Source organism: Pinus tabuliformis, chromosome X (assembly GCF_031772625.1).
Source record: "Pinus tabuliformis cultivar Carrire ecotype Pingquan chromosome X, CPIR1, whole genome shotgun sequence".
Lineage (NCBI taxonomy): Eukaryota > Viridiplantae > Streptophyta > Pinopsida > Pinales > Pinaceae > Pinus > Pinus tabuliformis.
The window spans coordinates 738,497,045-738,513,563 of record NC_142308.1 but is presented as its reverse complement, the minus strand read 5'-3'; positions in this window follow the sequence as shown (position 1 = coordinate 738,513,563).

The window sequence follows — 16,519 nt, the reverse complement described above, 5'->3', positions numbered from 1 at the left end:
CTTGGGATCATGCCCAAGTTCTATGATTATATCCTCTAAAGCTTTGATTCGGTTGTCCTTTGCCTGGGAGGATGCTTTCTCCAACTCAAGTTGGGTAGCTGTGTTATTTAGGCTATTTTCCAGCCTATAATTCACCAATGTTTTGTCTGCAAGGGTGGCATATACCATCTCCCCCGTTTGCTTGTGCAATTCAATCTGATCCATAGGGTGGATGTCTTTTGCAAGGACCTCAAGGTTGGTCCTTATGTAGTCTGCAGCTGACTGTGGCTGCAGCATGGTTGGCATGAAATGACTCATTACCATTTTGCCCTCATGTACATCGTATGCAGACATCAACCTCTGTTGGTTTGTAGGGGCCATTTTCAACAAGTGATTATAGAGTTGTATCTTGAGTGGCTCATTCCTCTTTTTGATATCAATAAATTGTTGTTTGATGCCTGCTTCAGCTCCCCTTTGGTGGCTTGAGGAGCTGACTTCTCCTCCAACTGTCCTTTCATGTTCCTGCTTAAAGGAACTTGCAGATGCTTCCATGCTTGGTGGGCCCATGCCCAAAGATTGCCCAATAGGCATTTCTTCCTCTGAGAGGGGATTCATTCTGTGCCTTTTCTCCCCTTGACTTATAGATGTGGTGAGGGGAGTCTCCTGCTCTCTATCCCTCTTCTTTCCCTTTTCTTCTTTTTGTGGAGTCTGTAGTACTGAGGCCTCCATTGTCTTTTCTTGCCTAGGGGGCACATTCTCTTGAGCCTGTTGCTCAGTGGATATTGGGGCTTCAAGTGTTTGTTCTTGCTGCTGTACTTGCTGCCCCTCTTTTCGCCCTCCTTCTTGCTGTTCTAGCTGTTTTTCTGCTTGCTTTTCTGCCATAGGAGGTGGCTGTTCTTGCTAATGTGTTGTTGAAGATGATGCAGCTGCTCCAAGCTGCCTTTGGTATGAAGAGGAAACCTGCCCACAAGTTTCCAAGTCAGCCTCTTTCTCAATATTTTTTGCTTCTCTTTGTAGTATTTGCTCTCTAGTCATTGGCTCTTCTAGGGTGACCTCTTCCCAACTTAGTAGATTGGCATATTTCTCAATATGAGGCAATTTAATGTGAGCATAGCCACCCAATTTATGTTTTATCCTCCTGAGAGAAATGAAATGATTAGGGTCATAAGGTACCCATTTGAAACTAGTTTCTAATCGGAGGCCCTCTAGGATCATATATGCTTCCTTCCATCCCTCCTCCCTTATGTTGTAAAGGAAAGGGCCTAGCTGGTTCCTGACTTTTAGCTGCACTTTCTTGTTTTTACTATGGAAATGGATTTGGTCTGCATTTCCAAACTGTCTGAAATATTCCAAGGCAAATAGTCTCATAGGGACATATCTTGGCAGCCTATAAGGGTTCAGCTCACAGCCATATACTCTGATCACTGTATGGTGTTGGTAAAAATACCAATCACCAATGCTGTAGGACTTAGAGAGATGGAGAATTCTTTGCATTTCCTCGGTTAATCTCGGAGGAGGAACACCATATAACAAAGTCATTGCTGGATGAATGAAAAGGTCTATGAATTCACAGTATGTGTATGGTGAATGGGAGGTGCAATGAAAAACTGAGGTCCAAAATACTACAGACCTTGGATTCCCCTGGGCATCAAGTTTCTTGAGGGGAATGGGGAAACTGTCTGGTTGATAAAATAGGAATAGATGATAGATGTATGAGGTGTATCTGAACACCTTTTCCCTTTCTAGATTCATCAGTTGCTCATGAATCTTATTTGCAATATATTCAGCATAGTCATAGTGCACAGCAGGAGGCTTCCCAGGAGAAAATATGGACAGCATGGCCATTATGGTATCATCAACATCTTAAACTCCCTTGTAGCCCAGGACATAGCTAATCAAATCCACCAGCATCCTCCCCAAGTCATTGAGATATAGATGTCCAATAGGAGGTGTTCTCAGAGCTTCAGAGCTTGGCTGAATAAATAACTGATTAATTTTGATGATTTGGGCACTCGACAGGTTCCCCCCCTTCTTTAGTAAATCTAACATGGAGAGAGGAGTCAATGGTCTTGCAGAATGAAAGTTGAGCATTTGATTTATGGCCTCAGGGGTGATATGGAACAAGACTGCACCTGAGGGATTGAGAACAGCTCTCTGACATGGATCATAGCATTCACAGCATCTATGGATCAAGTCTGGAAGGGAATTGACTTGAGGGAGGTTGTAAATGGGCAAGTTGGAGTTCCAAATCCCTAAAATATCAGCTCCACTGAGGTGTTGAGCTTTCAATTCATTTAGCATATGAATATTATACTTAGAATTTATTGGGAACCAGTCTAACATCTGATAATCAATATCTCCTAGGGCCTTCCATTCTAACTCTCTTTGTGGGGCATTCAAAGGTTTAATATTCAGGGCTACTGGTGTTTCCATGGTTAAGTAGTGCTATGACTTGTATTAGAACTGGTGTTACTAAACAGAGCAACACAGAGGAGTATTTCTGGAACAGAGAGGTGAATTGCAAAGGAACAGAGGGAAAATGGCAGTGACAGCAATTGAAATACTGCACAGAGGACTGATAGAGCAAATGGCAGGCCTGAAAAAACTTTCTTCACGGTGAATTAGAGCAGCTCGGGTCTTTAGTTCACGAATGCGCGAACCAGCTGTAAATTAAGGTAAATTTCGCTAAATGCAGGTTCTGCGACGGAATTGTGACCCAACAGTTGAAAATAGGTATTGGTTGCTGGAGTTTGCTGGTAGGTACAGTGTTCTTCACTCGTTTTAAGCTATATTTGGAGAATTATGGACAAAACCAGGCTCAGAGGGAATGATTTGGATAAATACCTTGCATTTTGCCGGCAATGGTTACAAATGCAGGTGTAATGGACGCGCCCACGGTCTCTGTAGCGATTTCTGCAGGTTGGCGCTTGTTTGGTCGTAAAATGCATGCAGGGGAGCAATAGTTGTTTTTGCAAAAAGTGAGAAAAACACGGTTTTTTTTGGCGAAAATATGGATTTTTGGAACATTTGCGCTTTTTTTGGATGATGTCAGCATGACATCATCAGGTGGGGTCAGGGTCGGGTGATGTCAGTATGATGTCATTGGGTGAGGTGGCAAGCTGTGAGTGGTCCACGGGGATGCGTAGCTGGAGGACATGTCGGAGTGATGGCGGGCGGGGGCGCTGATGCGGCGGTGAGGTGGCCTGACGTGGGCATGACGTAGCAATGGCGTAGGCACGGCGGGACCAGCGGTAAACCAGAAATGGTAAATGGTATTTCTCGGACCGCTATTGATACAGTCGTGGATTTGTCAGAGGGCGACCCGAGAGAATTTTGGGGGTGATGCATGGCGGAGGCCTGACGTCACCCTCTGACAGTTTTTCGAGCGATAAAGGCAGTACATCGGGACCGACCTGATATGGATAAGGGCCGTCGGATGAAGATTCCCGGATCTGACGGTTGACGGGTCATCAATTTGTCAGGGCGATACGGCAGTGGGCGGGAGAATAAAATAATGTTTTTTGTGAAATGCACGCCTGGCGGAAACTTTAGAAAAGTGGGTTTTCAAACTATGTTATGGGCAAAATGATTTATGCGCCGATTTATCAACAAAGCCGGATTAAGGTTATTAATCCAAGCTGATCTTGGATTAATCCCTGGATTAATTTTTGGCGCTCTTTGGGTCGCGTTCTAATGTTTTAACGCTTAAACCCTTTAAAACCAAACTTAGAGCTATAATGCTCGGGGAAGGGGATACATAGGTATTTTTGGGGTTTTTTGCATAATTCACATAGTAATAAGGGGAATAGGGGGTATAGGGAGTTACATAGTAAAAAGTTAGGGGTTAATATGAGTGGAAGAGGTGGATTGAGAAGTGGAAACTCTAAGTTTTATATGGAATCAACTTAGTTTAGGAAGTAGATCAAAATGAAAAGAATTTTAGACAAGAAATGTGGCTCTTAAAGAAACAAAAACCAACACAAGACCTTGGTTACTTTCATGAACATGGCTGGCAATGGGATGTTAGCAATGAATGTGAGGGGGGAGATTAGGAAGTTAGACATGCTCCATTGTGTTGCTGCAAATGATAGGGAAGAGGAGCTTCTCTTATCCATTGATGCTTCCTTTATGTTAGACCAGCAAAATTCAGTTGAAAGGAATGACATTTCTGCAACCCCATCTACCTACCCATCTACTTGCCTAGCATTTTTTGTTTCTTCATGGAGGGTGCACTTAGACTTGCAGACCCTCATGTGCCTTTTCTTTTCCTTTGGCTTTTTCTTTTGATTTTCTATCTAGAACTACCCTTATTGCTTCCAAGGCCCCAGATTAAGCAGTTGGGAACCTTAATTCTCTACCTAACTAGTGGTCTGCCAAGATTAGACAGTTTGGACAGACTTCTTTCTCTATTCTATAACAGAAAATTGAAGCATGGCATGATCCAGATTAGGCTGTTGGACCATCCATCAAAATTGAGTCAACATGAAGCTTATGTACACACATTGTCTTCTCTTGGAAATATGGGATCTTTGCATCACCAAAGCATAGCATATTTGGAACTTTCTTTGCCAATCATGAAATATGAAACCTATTGGTATAGGTATCTAACAGTGGCTCCACATGGGGATGGTTTTTCTTCTTGAAAGACCAAGAACAGCAGGTCAGAATGCCTTGTCCCTTGACTTCTTTCACCAAAACTTGGAGTTTTCCTCTTTGAAATCTCAAAATTGTGCTCTGTCATACTTGTGGAACTTGCTGAATTAAAAGCCTTTTCATGGTTCTGCAGGACCCTTCAAAGTGAGCTATTCACATGCTGAAAGAAAACATTATATACAACATATTATGTACAGGGGAACAGCCATGCTATGTTCATGGAAGGTAGTCAAAATAGTGCTTCAACATCCTGCCATTCACAGGACCTTCATCCAAGTCAGTTTCATCCAGATTTTTTAGGAAATAAGTGTTGTTTCCTTGCACTGCTTGGATGACAAATGGTCCTCTCCAAAGGGAATCAAATTTTCCATGTTTTCCTTTATCTTCCCTTCTTGAATCCCACTTAAGGACTTTGTCACCCATGTTGAAATCTTCAGCCTTAGTTCTTCTATCAAAAGATTTCTTTAACTTTTCTTGTAAAACTTGAACTCTGTTATAAACTTGGTCTCTAGTTTGCTGCAAACATATAATTTGATTTACCCTTCTTTGCACATCATTTGGTTCAGCCTGGCTTTCTTGAAGAAGTTTCATGACAGGGATCCCTAGTGATGAAGGAAATTTGGCTTCTAATCCATAAACTAATTCATATGGGCTGACCCCAATGGATCTCTTGGTTGTTAGTCTGTCTGCCCATAAGGCATTCACAAGCTTCTTATGCCAATTCTTCTTATTTTCTTCCAACACCTTCTTTATGATGTTTACAAGGCTTTTATTTGATGATTCAGCAAGGCCATTTCCTTGGGGATAGTATGCAGTAGAATGGCCCAAGGTAATATGAAATTTGTGGCAGAAGTTCACCATCTTCTTGGATCTAAAGGCAACAGCATTGTCTGTTATGATCTTATCAGGACAACCAAATCTAGACAATATATTATTTTCCAAAAACTGAATGATTGTTGAATCATTTGCCTGTCTACATGGAATGGCCTCAATCCATTTGGTGAAGTAGTCTGTGGCTGTGATGATTCAGGTGGATATTGGTGGCCACCTGCCAAGTCCACCTGGACCCCCACCATTGTCTTTCTCAGCATTCTCAGTTTCCTAAATTGTAGCACAGTTTACTATTTTTAGCAGTTTTTCGGGTCCTGAACTTCCGGAGCCGTTTTGAGGCCCTAAACGACGTTTTTTTGGGAATCTGGGGCAACATGGGTCCATGGACCGATGTTGCCTCCCAAAGTGGTAGTACTCGGATAGATCTTTCTAACGAGCTATCGTGCGCGTCAAACGGAGATCGTATGCCAAAGTTACGACCCCGGGAAATTGATGTACCAATTTACCCAAACGGGGCCCACAATTTGGCGTTTCATCTTCTAGGGTTAGGTTTTGGAATGTTAAGGGTTTTCCACTGTTTCTCAACAATAAATAGGCCTTTGAGCCTCATTGTAACACAGTTCAGAGGCATGTAGCCATCACATCTCTTCTCAGAGATAAGCTACCATCGCCCTAGCTGGTTTATTTCCATTTCTGCTTGTAAGCATATTTCAGTATTTTCCATTAATGAATGAAGTATTATTTCCGCTGCATCTTTGTGTATATGGTTATCTCTGTAATTTTTTGCGTTCCTGTTTAAATCCGGATCAGTGGTATCAGAGCGGTCTGCTTTTTCTCTGTTTTTCTTTGCATGTCCCCAACAAGGTCGGGATATAAGGAGTTAGGGCTTGAACTGGTTGAACCTTTGCAAGACCAGCCTCGCAAATCCCGACGGCCTCCCATGGCGGACGAGAAGAAAGACGAGGGGGTAGGAGATCCCATCAAAATCTTGCTCGAAGAAGCCCTCGAGCGACAACGGAACGCGATGATGGACAACTTTGCCCAGATCCTTCAGCGGCTACCCAGAAGCAACGCATCGGCTTCCAGCAGCTACTCTGGAAACGCCACACCCTTTAAGGTACAAGTTAATTTTGAAATCCCCATATTCGAGGGTCAGATAGACGCAGATGCCGTATATAAATGGTTAAATCTGCTAGAGGGTTATTTTTCTGTTCATGAATTTTCGAGTCGGGAAAAGATTGTTTTTGCTCTTCTCAAAGCAGCCCCCCACGTCAAGGACTGGTGGGAAACCTACTGCGAGCAGAAGGATGAAAGTACTGGCTCACTATTTTCAGCCGCACCCACCTGGGATTCGTTCCGGGATGCCATCAAGGAGCAGTACTACCCTGTCGGAAGCTATGAGGATGAATACATAAAGTGGACCACGCTGCGGCAGGGAAGGGACCAAGACGTGCCGGAGTTCACCAATCTTTTCCATACCCTTCGCACAAAGTTGGGTATCAAGGATTCGGAGCAACATTTGGTACTCAAATACCATGGCTGCCTGCACAAGTACATCCAGGAAGAAATACAATTCCTAAACATACCCTCGCTTGGCGCAGCATACCGATATGCCGTCAAGGTCGAGCAGAAGTTTAAACAAAAGAAGCGAGACTTTGGATCTGCGAATCCAAAGCAGGGGAAAGGTGCCCCTAAACCACAGAACAAAGGACAAAGCCAAGGTGGGATAGCCCAAGACAACCAGCTGAAGCTGCAAGCAAAGAACAGCGCCGCGAAGCCGAGAAAGGACACTGGAAAATGGTGCGAGTTCCATAAGAGCTCCACTCACAACACAAGTGAGTGTCGGGCCAAGCAGTCACTGGTGGCTGAGCTAAAGGTTTTAGAATCAGATGCATGTTCCGACTCTGAGTCAGAACCCGATAAGGGGTATGAAAAAGGGAAGCAAATCATTGATGCGGATCCCAGCGCCACTGTTGCTACCGCAAAGATCCAAAAAAATGAACCCAAAGATCCAGAGGAGGAGGAGCGTCTCTTCCACTCCCAGATGTGGGTAAAGGGCTCCCCGATACAGTTCATTGTTGATAGCGGGAGTCAAAAGAACCTCATTTCGGCAGAGGTCGTGAAGCGGTTGGGCTTACCGACCACAACACATCCACAACCATACACCATTGGGTGGCTTCACCAAGGACGAGATCTTCGCGTGAGCCAGCAGTGTCGCCTTCCATACAACATCAAGCCCTTCACAGATGAGGTATTGTGTGACATTGCTCCCCTTGAAGTTTGTGATGTATTACTAGGACAACCATACTTGTGGAAGCGACATGCTGTGTATGAATCAAGGCCCCGTGCTATTATTATTACATTGGGAAATAAGTTGTTCAGGATACCAGAGGTAGCACCACCTGCCGCCATCTCTTTGATTACTGCAAAACAATGCAGTAAGATCATTTCCAAAACCAGGAAATTTGTTTTTCTGATGATACGCCCTCAAGGAAAGAAGAAGATGGTGGCCGCGGCCTCCAAACGGGGTCCCTCTGCACGCCAACTACAGATGGACAAGGTTGTGGAGGAGTACGAGGACATCTTCACCTCCCTGACAGGGGTTCCTCTGCACTGTCAAGTCAAGCACTCCATCGATCTGACCCCAGGTGCGCCGCTACCCAATGGACCAATTTATCGGTGCTCCGTTCTGGAGAACGATGAAATCAAGAGGCAGATTCAGGAGCTCCTGCAGAAAGGTCACATCCGTCCGAGTTCATCGCCCTGTGGGAGCTCGATCGTGTTGGTACAGAAGAAGGATGGGACGTGGAGACTCTGTATTGACTATCGGGCGCTGAACAAGATCACTGTCCGTAATAGGTACCCGATCCCGCGGATTGATGACCTCCTAGACCAACTAAAGGGGGCGAAATATTTCAGCAAGATCGATCTGAAGTCAGGATATCACCAGGTACCAATCGAACCCTCCGATGTGTGGAAGACTGCCTTCAAATCCAAGGAGGGCCTCTTCGAATGGTTGGTCATGCCTTTCGGATTGACGAATGCTCCTGCAACCTTTATGAGGCTAATGGATGACATCTTGCGGCCATTCACCAACTCCTTTGTAGTAGTATACTTGGATGACATTTTGATCTTCAGCTAGAGTTGGGAAGAGCACCTCCACCACATCCGACAGGTTCTCCAAACACTGCGGCAACACAAGCTATGTGCCAATTTGGAGAAATGCACTTTTGGCATGACCCAGGTTCAGTATCTGGGATACATCATTGATGAACAGAGGGTGCATGTCGATCCAGCCAAGATCCAAGTCATTCGGGATTGGCCCTCTCCAACCACTCTAACAGAGCTCCGCAGCTTTCTAGGCCTTGCCAACTTCTACCGCAGGTTTGTGTTGGGGTTTTCTCATATTTCTTGGCCCTTGAGTCAAGTCACCAAGGGCGGGGCGAAAGCAAAATTCTTTTGGTCTGAATCTCAACAGAAGGCATTCAGGGAGTTGAAGGATCACCTCTGCACGGCACCAGTGCTCGTGTTACCAGATTTACAACAACCATTTGAGGTCGAGACAGATGCCTCTGACTATGCTATTGGGGCAGTCCTTACTCAACATGGACATCCAGTGGCATATCACAGTGAAACACTTTCAGACACAGTCCGGAAGTACCCCACTTATGATAAAGAGATGTATTCCATTGTACAGGCCTGCCGACAATGGAAGCATTACATTTTGGGGAAGGAAACGGTCATCCACACAGACCACCGACCTCTGCAGTTCATACAGACCCAAGGGAAATTGCAGAATGATCGCCATCAGAAGTGGTCTACATACCTGCAACAGTTTCACTTGAACATCAAGTATAAAAAGGGCAGCACCAATAATGTTGCAGATTGCCTCAGTCGGCCACCGATCATGGCACTAACCACCGTGCTCAACTCTTGTGGGCACGAGACTTCTGATTGGCCACTTCTCTACAAAAGCGACCCAGAATTCGGCCACACATACCAGACACTCTTGGAGGGTCGGCATGTTGCAGATTTTCACCTCCAGGATGCCCTATTATGCCACCTCGGTCACCTTTGTGTTCCTTCAAGCGAGCGTGCCAAGATGATTTGGGAAGCACACTACAGTTGGGCTGCTGGGCATTTCGGGGTCGAGAAAACAGTGGCAGTACTGCAAAATTATTTCTATTGGCCAAATCTTCGACAGGATGTTGGGAAGTACATCCGATCATGTACTTCCTGTGCCATTGTCAAACCGACCATTAAGAAGCACGGCCTCTATACCCCGTTGCCTACCCCTAGTCGACCTTGGGAATCCATCTCCATGGATTACATGTCAGGCCTTCCTTCCACTAAGCATGGAAATGACTGTGTTTTTGTGGTTGTCGACAGGTTCTCGAAGATGGCCATTATGATGGCCTGCAAGAAGAATATCACAGCAGAAGCCACTGCTAAACTCTTCTTTGAACGAGTGTGGGTGCACTTTGGGATCCCACAGTCTATCATCTCAGATCGGGACAGTCGGTTTCTCAGCACATTTTGGTCCAGTCTCTGGTCAATGCTGGACACCAAACTCACGAAGTCCACAGCCTTCCATCCTCAAACTGATGGCCAGACAGAGGTTGTCAACAGGATGATTGTGCACATTCTGCGCATGTATAACTCAAAGCATCCACGCACATGGGACGAGAGCCTCCCCTATGTTCAGCACAGCTACAACTGAGCTCTTCACAGCTCCACTGGCCATAGCCCTTTTCAGGTGGGTTTGGGATTCCAGCCACTATGCCCCATTGATGTGGCCATGCCACTTGCAGCTACTCACATGAATTCAGCTCATGTCCAGTCCGAAACAGATAAGGCCACCAGCTTCATTGAGCGCATCCAACATATTCGCCAGCAGGTCCATGACATTCTTGAGAAATCAAATGCCAAGTACAAGCAGCGACATGATCAACACCGGGTGCCACACAAGTTTCAGGTGGGCGACAAAGTCTGGTTGCATTTGCAAAAGGAACGCCTTACTGGAGCCTATCGGAAATTGAGACCACTCCGATATGGTCCTTACACCATTACTAAGGCTATGGGAGACAATGCATTTGAGCTCAACATTCCCCCATTCCTTGGCCTGCACCCAGTGTTCAATGTGGACCGCCTTCGGCCATACTTTCCACCATTGCTAGACACATCCGACATTGCAGAATAGCTCAAACCCACAGAATTAAATCCAGATTGCATGGAACAAGCTGCAACTGATCAGATCATGGACACACAGATCAAGAACACTCGCCAACAGAATATCCAACTGTATCGAGTTGTCAAAGCAGGCCAACTCCTTCAGCAGGGCAAGTGGCTCACCAGGGAACAAGTTCAGCAGAAGTTTCCTCATCTCATGGAGGAGCTCAACGCAATGGGGACCATTGCTTCCTAAGGGGGGAGGAATGATCCAGGTGGATATTGGTGGCCACCTGCCAAGTCCACCTGGACCCCCACCATTGTCTTTCTCAACATTCTCAGTTTCCTAAATTGTAGCACAGTTTACTATTTTTAGCAGTTTTTCGGGTCCTGAACTTCCGGAGCCGTTTTGAGGCCCTAAACGACGTTTTTTTGGGAATCTGGGGCAACATGGGTCCATGGACCGATGTTGCCTCCCAAAGTGGTAGTACTCGGATAGATCTTTCTAACGAGCTATCGTGCGCGTCAAACGGAGATCGTATGCCAAAGTTACGACCCCGGGAAATTGATGTACCAATTTACCCAAATGGGGCCCACAATTTGGCGTTTCATCTTCTAGGGTTAGGTTTTGGAATGTTAAGGGTTTTCCATTGTTTCTCAACAATAAATAGGCCTTCAAGCCTCATTGTAACACAGTTCAGAGGCATGTAGCCATCACATCTCTTCTCAGAGATAAGCTACCATCGCCCTAGCTGGTTTATTTCCATTTCTGGTTGTAAGCATATTTCAGTATTTTCCATTAATGAAATGAAGTATTATTTCCGCTGCATCTTTGTGTATATGGTTATCTCTGTAATTTGTTGCGTTCCTGTTTAAATCCGGATCATGTGAGGATCCATCTATGTTGGCCTGAGGATGAGGGATGAATTTCCCCAATGAAATCCAAGCCCCATTGTTGAAAAGGTCTTTCTGTTGCAATAGGCCTCAAAGGAAGTGGCATTAACTTTCTCTTTCCCTCAAACACTTGGCAATTATGACATGAAGTGGTAAATTTTTTGACATCAGAGAAAACAGTGGGCCAATAATCACCTGCCCTCAATATCTTATCCATAGTGGACTTCCAGTACAAATGTCCACCACAATCACCTGCATGAAATTCTTTCATGACATTGTTAGTCTCGTTCTCAATTAAGCAGTTTAACAATATACCCTCATGGTTTTTCCAAAGCAAATTACCATCCATGACACAAAATCTTGAAGCTTTCATTTTTAAGAACCTACATTTAGTTCTGGACAATCCTGGGGGAGCACACAGGTTTTGTAGCACATAACATATATCAGAATACCAAGAGGATTGTTCAAAGGCTGCATTGATCTTTGGAGTCGCCAGCTCCGGTTCATTGTCCAGTTGGTTAATGTCTAAGGCTTGAAAGTTTGCTTCTGTCATTAGTTTGGCCAAACCTTGCCCTTTTATCAGTTTTGTAGGTTTTATTTCAATATCAAATTCCAAGATGTTGGCAATCCATTTGCCTCTTCTGCCCTCTAGGTTTTCTTGGGTGAGTATGTCTTTCATAATGGGACTTGGCACATAAGCTATAACATGGGAGTATAGGATGTAAATCCTAAAGTCTTTAATGGCCTTGACCAAAGCATAAGCTTGCTTCTCCATGATCTGATATTTCAGGGGTGCATCTCTAAGAGCTCTACTAAAGAAAGCAATGGGTTTTTCATTTCCTTGGTCATCTTTCTGTAATAAGACAGCAGCAATGGTATGCTGGGAGGCAAAGGAGAAAATGATAAATTCTCTGTCAAATTGAGGATTTGTTAAGACTGGTGTTTGGGTAAGGGCCAAGTTTATGCCTTCAAAAGCTTGATTTGCTTCTACTGTCCATTTCACTTTTGAATCCTTCTTAAGCATGTTATTTAGTAATCTGATCAATTCTGCTAGGTTTGGGATAAACCTCCTTAAGAAGTTAATTTTTCCCAAGAAAGCTTGTAATTCTTTGATGTTTCTTGGGTGGGGCATTTGTAAGATAGCTTGTATCCTATCTGGGTCAATTCTAATGCCATCCTTTGAAATGATGTGACCTAACAGCTTACCTTCTTCTAAACCAAACAGAGATTTCTTAGGATTTAAGGAAATTCCGTATTTCCTACATGTTAAGAATATCTGTCTCAAATGCTTCAAGTGTTCTTGGTCAGATTTTGAGAAAGGTGTGAGGTCATCTAAATAAATAACAAGGAAGTCATGAATCTCTTTGGCAAAAGCAATATCCATTGATATTTGAAATGTAGCCCCTGCATTCTTCAATCCAAAAGGCAATTTTACATATTTGAAGGTTCCCCATGGGGTTGTGAATGCGGTTTTGTCTTGATCATCAGGGTGTACTAGGATCTGATTAAAACCTGAGAATCCATCAAGTAGTGAAATCCTTGAAGCCCCTACCACTCTTTGGAGAATGTGATCCATCTTGGGTAAGGGATAATTGTCCTTGAGGGATACTTGGTTTAAGTTCCTTAGATCAACACAAAGTCTTATCTCACCAGTTTTCTTTCTTGTGGGCACCAAATTTGAAATCCAGTCTGAAAACCTGATAGGTGCTATGATACCCGCTTTAAACATTTTTTGTACCTCTTTCTCAATTGAAGGGAGAAGCATAGGATTTATCCTTCTCAATTTTTGCTTGAATGGCTTTTGATTAGGCTTGAGAGGGATGGTGTGTTGGATAACAGAGGTGTCATAGGATTTTAAATCCTCATAACTCCATGCAAAGACATCTTGAAACTCTTTGAAGAGGTCAATGTATTTAGGCTTCTGATCAGGAGGTAAGGATGCAGACAATTTTATTATCTTGGGATTTTCAACAGTTCCAATGTTGCATTCTTCAATGGCAGCATTAAGGGGCTGAATTTTTGGTTTTCTAGGGACATCATTTGAGTCAAAAATATCCTCCAATGGAGTTAGGCCTGTTGGAAGAAAATTGTCTTTCAATTGTATCACTTCAGCTTCAGCATCAGCCACTTCTTCACAACTGATTTGTTGAATTTCTTGTATGTTGTCTTTGTTAAAAATGGTTGGATGTAGCATTTGGTTAGTTTTTTTGGGTGATACCGCTATTTGGTCTTGTTCACATATAGTTTGTGACTCACTTATAGCCTCTGCATCAATGTTTAGTCCTGAAAATTCTTGTTGTAAAGTCAAGAAATTGTTTATTTGTGTGTCATCCTCAAATACTTGCCAATCCTTGATATTGTTTGGGACAGAGGGTCTGTGTTTAATCTCAGCTGTAAAGCAGTGCTTGGGTTCAAAAGGTTGTTTGCATGTGCTTGCAAATGTGGCCAAACTGTGAGCATGGAGATTATGGGTTCTAGAAATTTTGGTAATTTGAAATTCAGTGAAGGAACTTAGTAATTCAACAGCAGCAGACCTATAAGATCTCAGTCTTTTGTCATTAGTAACAAAATTTCCCTTCACTTGTTGGATAATTAGGTCTGAATCCCCCATGACTGAAAGTTTTGTGGCTTGTAAGGATTTTACTAGTTTGAGGCCTAGCAAAAGAGCTTCATATTCTGCCATATTGTTGGTGCATCTGAAATTTAGTCTATAGGCTCGACCTTCTGCATGATTGTTTTGTTTGTTATGTATCCAAACTCCTGCTCCTACCCCTAATTTGTTGACTGACCCATCAAATTCAATGAACCATAGGATTTCTTGGTCAAGGGAGGAATTGTCAACCACCATGGGGCTAGGCATCAACAACTTGAGATCTTGGCTTACACTTGGTTTTTCTTCTTGAACACTTTCATTTGTTGACCTTTCAACCATTATTTCCTGAGTAGCAGCTTGTTCATTTATATCCTGACCTTGTTTGAATGTCTTAGTTTCATCATCATTTGTAGAACCTGTATTATCATTGAAGAGAATATAGGAGTCAATGTCAGAATGGACAACATATATGGGGAAGTTTTGAGGTTTTTCTTCACTGCTTACCATGTATTTCATCAGTGTTTCTCTGTATAGTATTTTTGGTTGTCCAAAGACAGATATGGTGGCATAGGACATGTCTAATTGAAGAGAATATTGAAGTTTAGCCCCCCATGATATTGATAACAGCATTCCATATTTAGGTGGAATATCAGCAACTACAACATCCATCAAGATTGTCTTATTGGGGTATTGAACAAGTGAGACACAAAGATCCTTTATCAGGCCTAAACACTTGACTTGGCTTGAGTAAAATGAAAATAGGTCCTTATATGGTCTTGTAATATCTAGATTTAATCTTTCCATGACTGATTTGGGCATTAGGTTGTGGGAAGCACCTGATTCAAACATTGCATTGTGTAATATCTTATCATGAACATGCAGGCTAACATAAAAAGGTAAGATTCCTGTAACTATTGTCTTTCCGTCAACCTCTGGGCCGAAAAGTAGTTCTGGAGTGTTATTTAACACATTAACATCATCTTTGTTATGAGTAAGCTGAAGGGATCTCTTAATTTGTTGTTTATAGATGTCATGTTTGGCCAACTCTGAGAGAGGAATGGCTATTTTCAGTTTTCCAATTTCAGCTTCCAAGTCAAAAGGTTTTTCAGATTGGGTTTTGGTGTTCTGGTTGACAACCTTTTCCCTTTCTATGGATTCCTTAGAGCTTTCTCCTTGATTCTCATTTTGATCTTGGGGTTTGTCCTTTTTACTCATCTTTTGAGAAATATTGCTGGGTTTATGCTGCAAGGATGATGTCACCACTGGCTGTTGATTTGAGGGAGATGCTTCAGTTATTTCTTCCACTGTTACTTCTTTTGTGATTGGATCAGTTTTATCAATTGGCTGTGTGACAACAACCTTTTCAGGTTGTGGGGTTCCCTTTGTTTTGTCAGGCTGTGTCACATTTATTGTTCTACTTCTCAATTTATATTGCTTATGAACCTCATAAACAGCTGTATCATAGCCTTGTTTGAAATCAAATGACTCACCTGATTTGGTTTGGAACTGCTTGATATCATCATCCTTATGATCTTCTTGCGTTAAAAAGACTTGATTTCCACTGTCCAATCCCATTAGGTTGATGTGAGGGTCCTCATTAGGCTCACTAGATGTGGAAGCCTCAGCATAATTCTCTTGAAAAGGGGGTCTGACATGTTGGTCAGGATAAGTTCTTCCCACATTGGGATTTTGATTCTTTCTAAAGTTTTGGTTTCTTACGTTGCTTGTTTGCCCTTCCCATGATGCCTTTCTTTCTATGGTTTCCACTCTGTCCCCAAGTCTATCCATACCTTTGATGATTGCATCTAACTTCTGCTCAAATGCTGAAGGTTCTTCCTTAAAGGTAGTTCTTCTTTCAGTTCTGGCTCTATTTCTCTTGGCAATCAGATTTGCCTCTACACTTACTGCTATGTCTTGCATGTCTGCCAAAGTTGCAGGGGCTCTTTCTCTCAATTGATATGCCATATCAGCATCAAACCCATCAGGGAACTTTATTAATGCTAAATCAGGTGGAGGTCTAAGGTTTTGAGGAATAGCACTATAGATAGAATTGAATCTAGTGCAATAGTCCGAGATAGTTTCTTGTGGACCTCTCTTTATGGTGTCATATTCAGATAAAATATGTAGAGGGTCTTTTTTCTTTTCCCATCTGTTTAGAAAGGACTGGTAAAGGGCAGCCAAATTAGCTATAGAGTTTGCAGCCAGTGCCCTGAACCAAGTTCTTACTTCACCTGTCAGACTTTGTACAAAGATTTTCATTCTCACATCATCATCATCTATCTCATAGTTTTCGAAGTAATCTTGCATTTTCTTGGTATGTTGTAAGGCAGTGTATGTGTTGGTTCCATCAAAATAAGTGATTTTGCCTTGGTAATCCTGAGGCATAGCCCCAGGATTGTT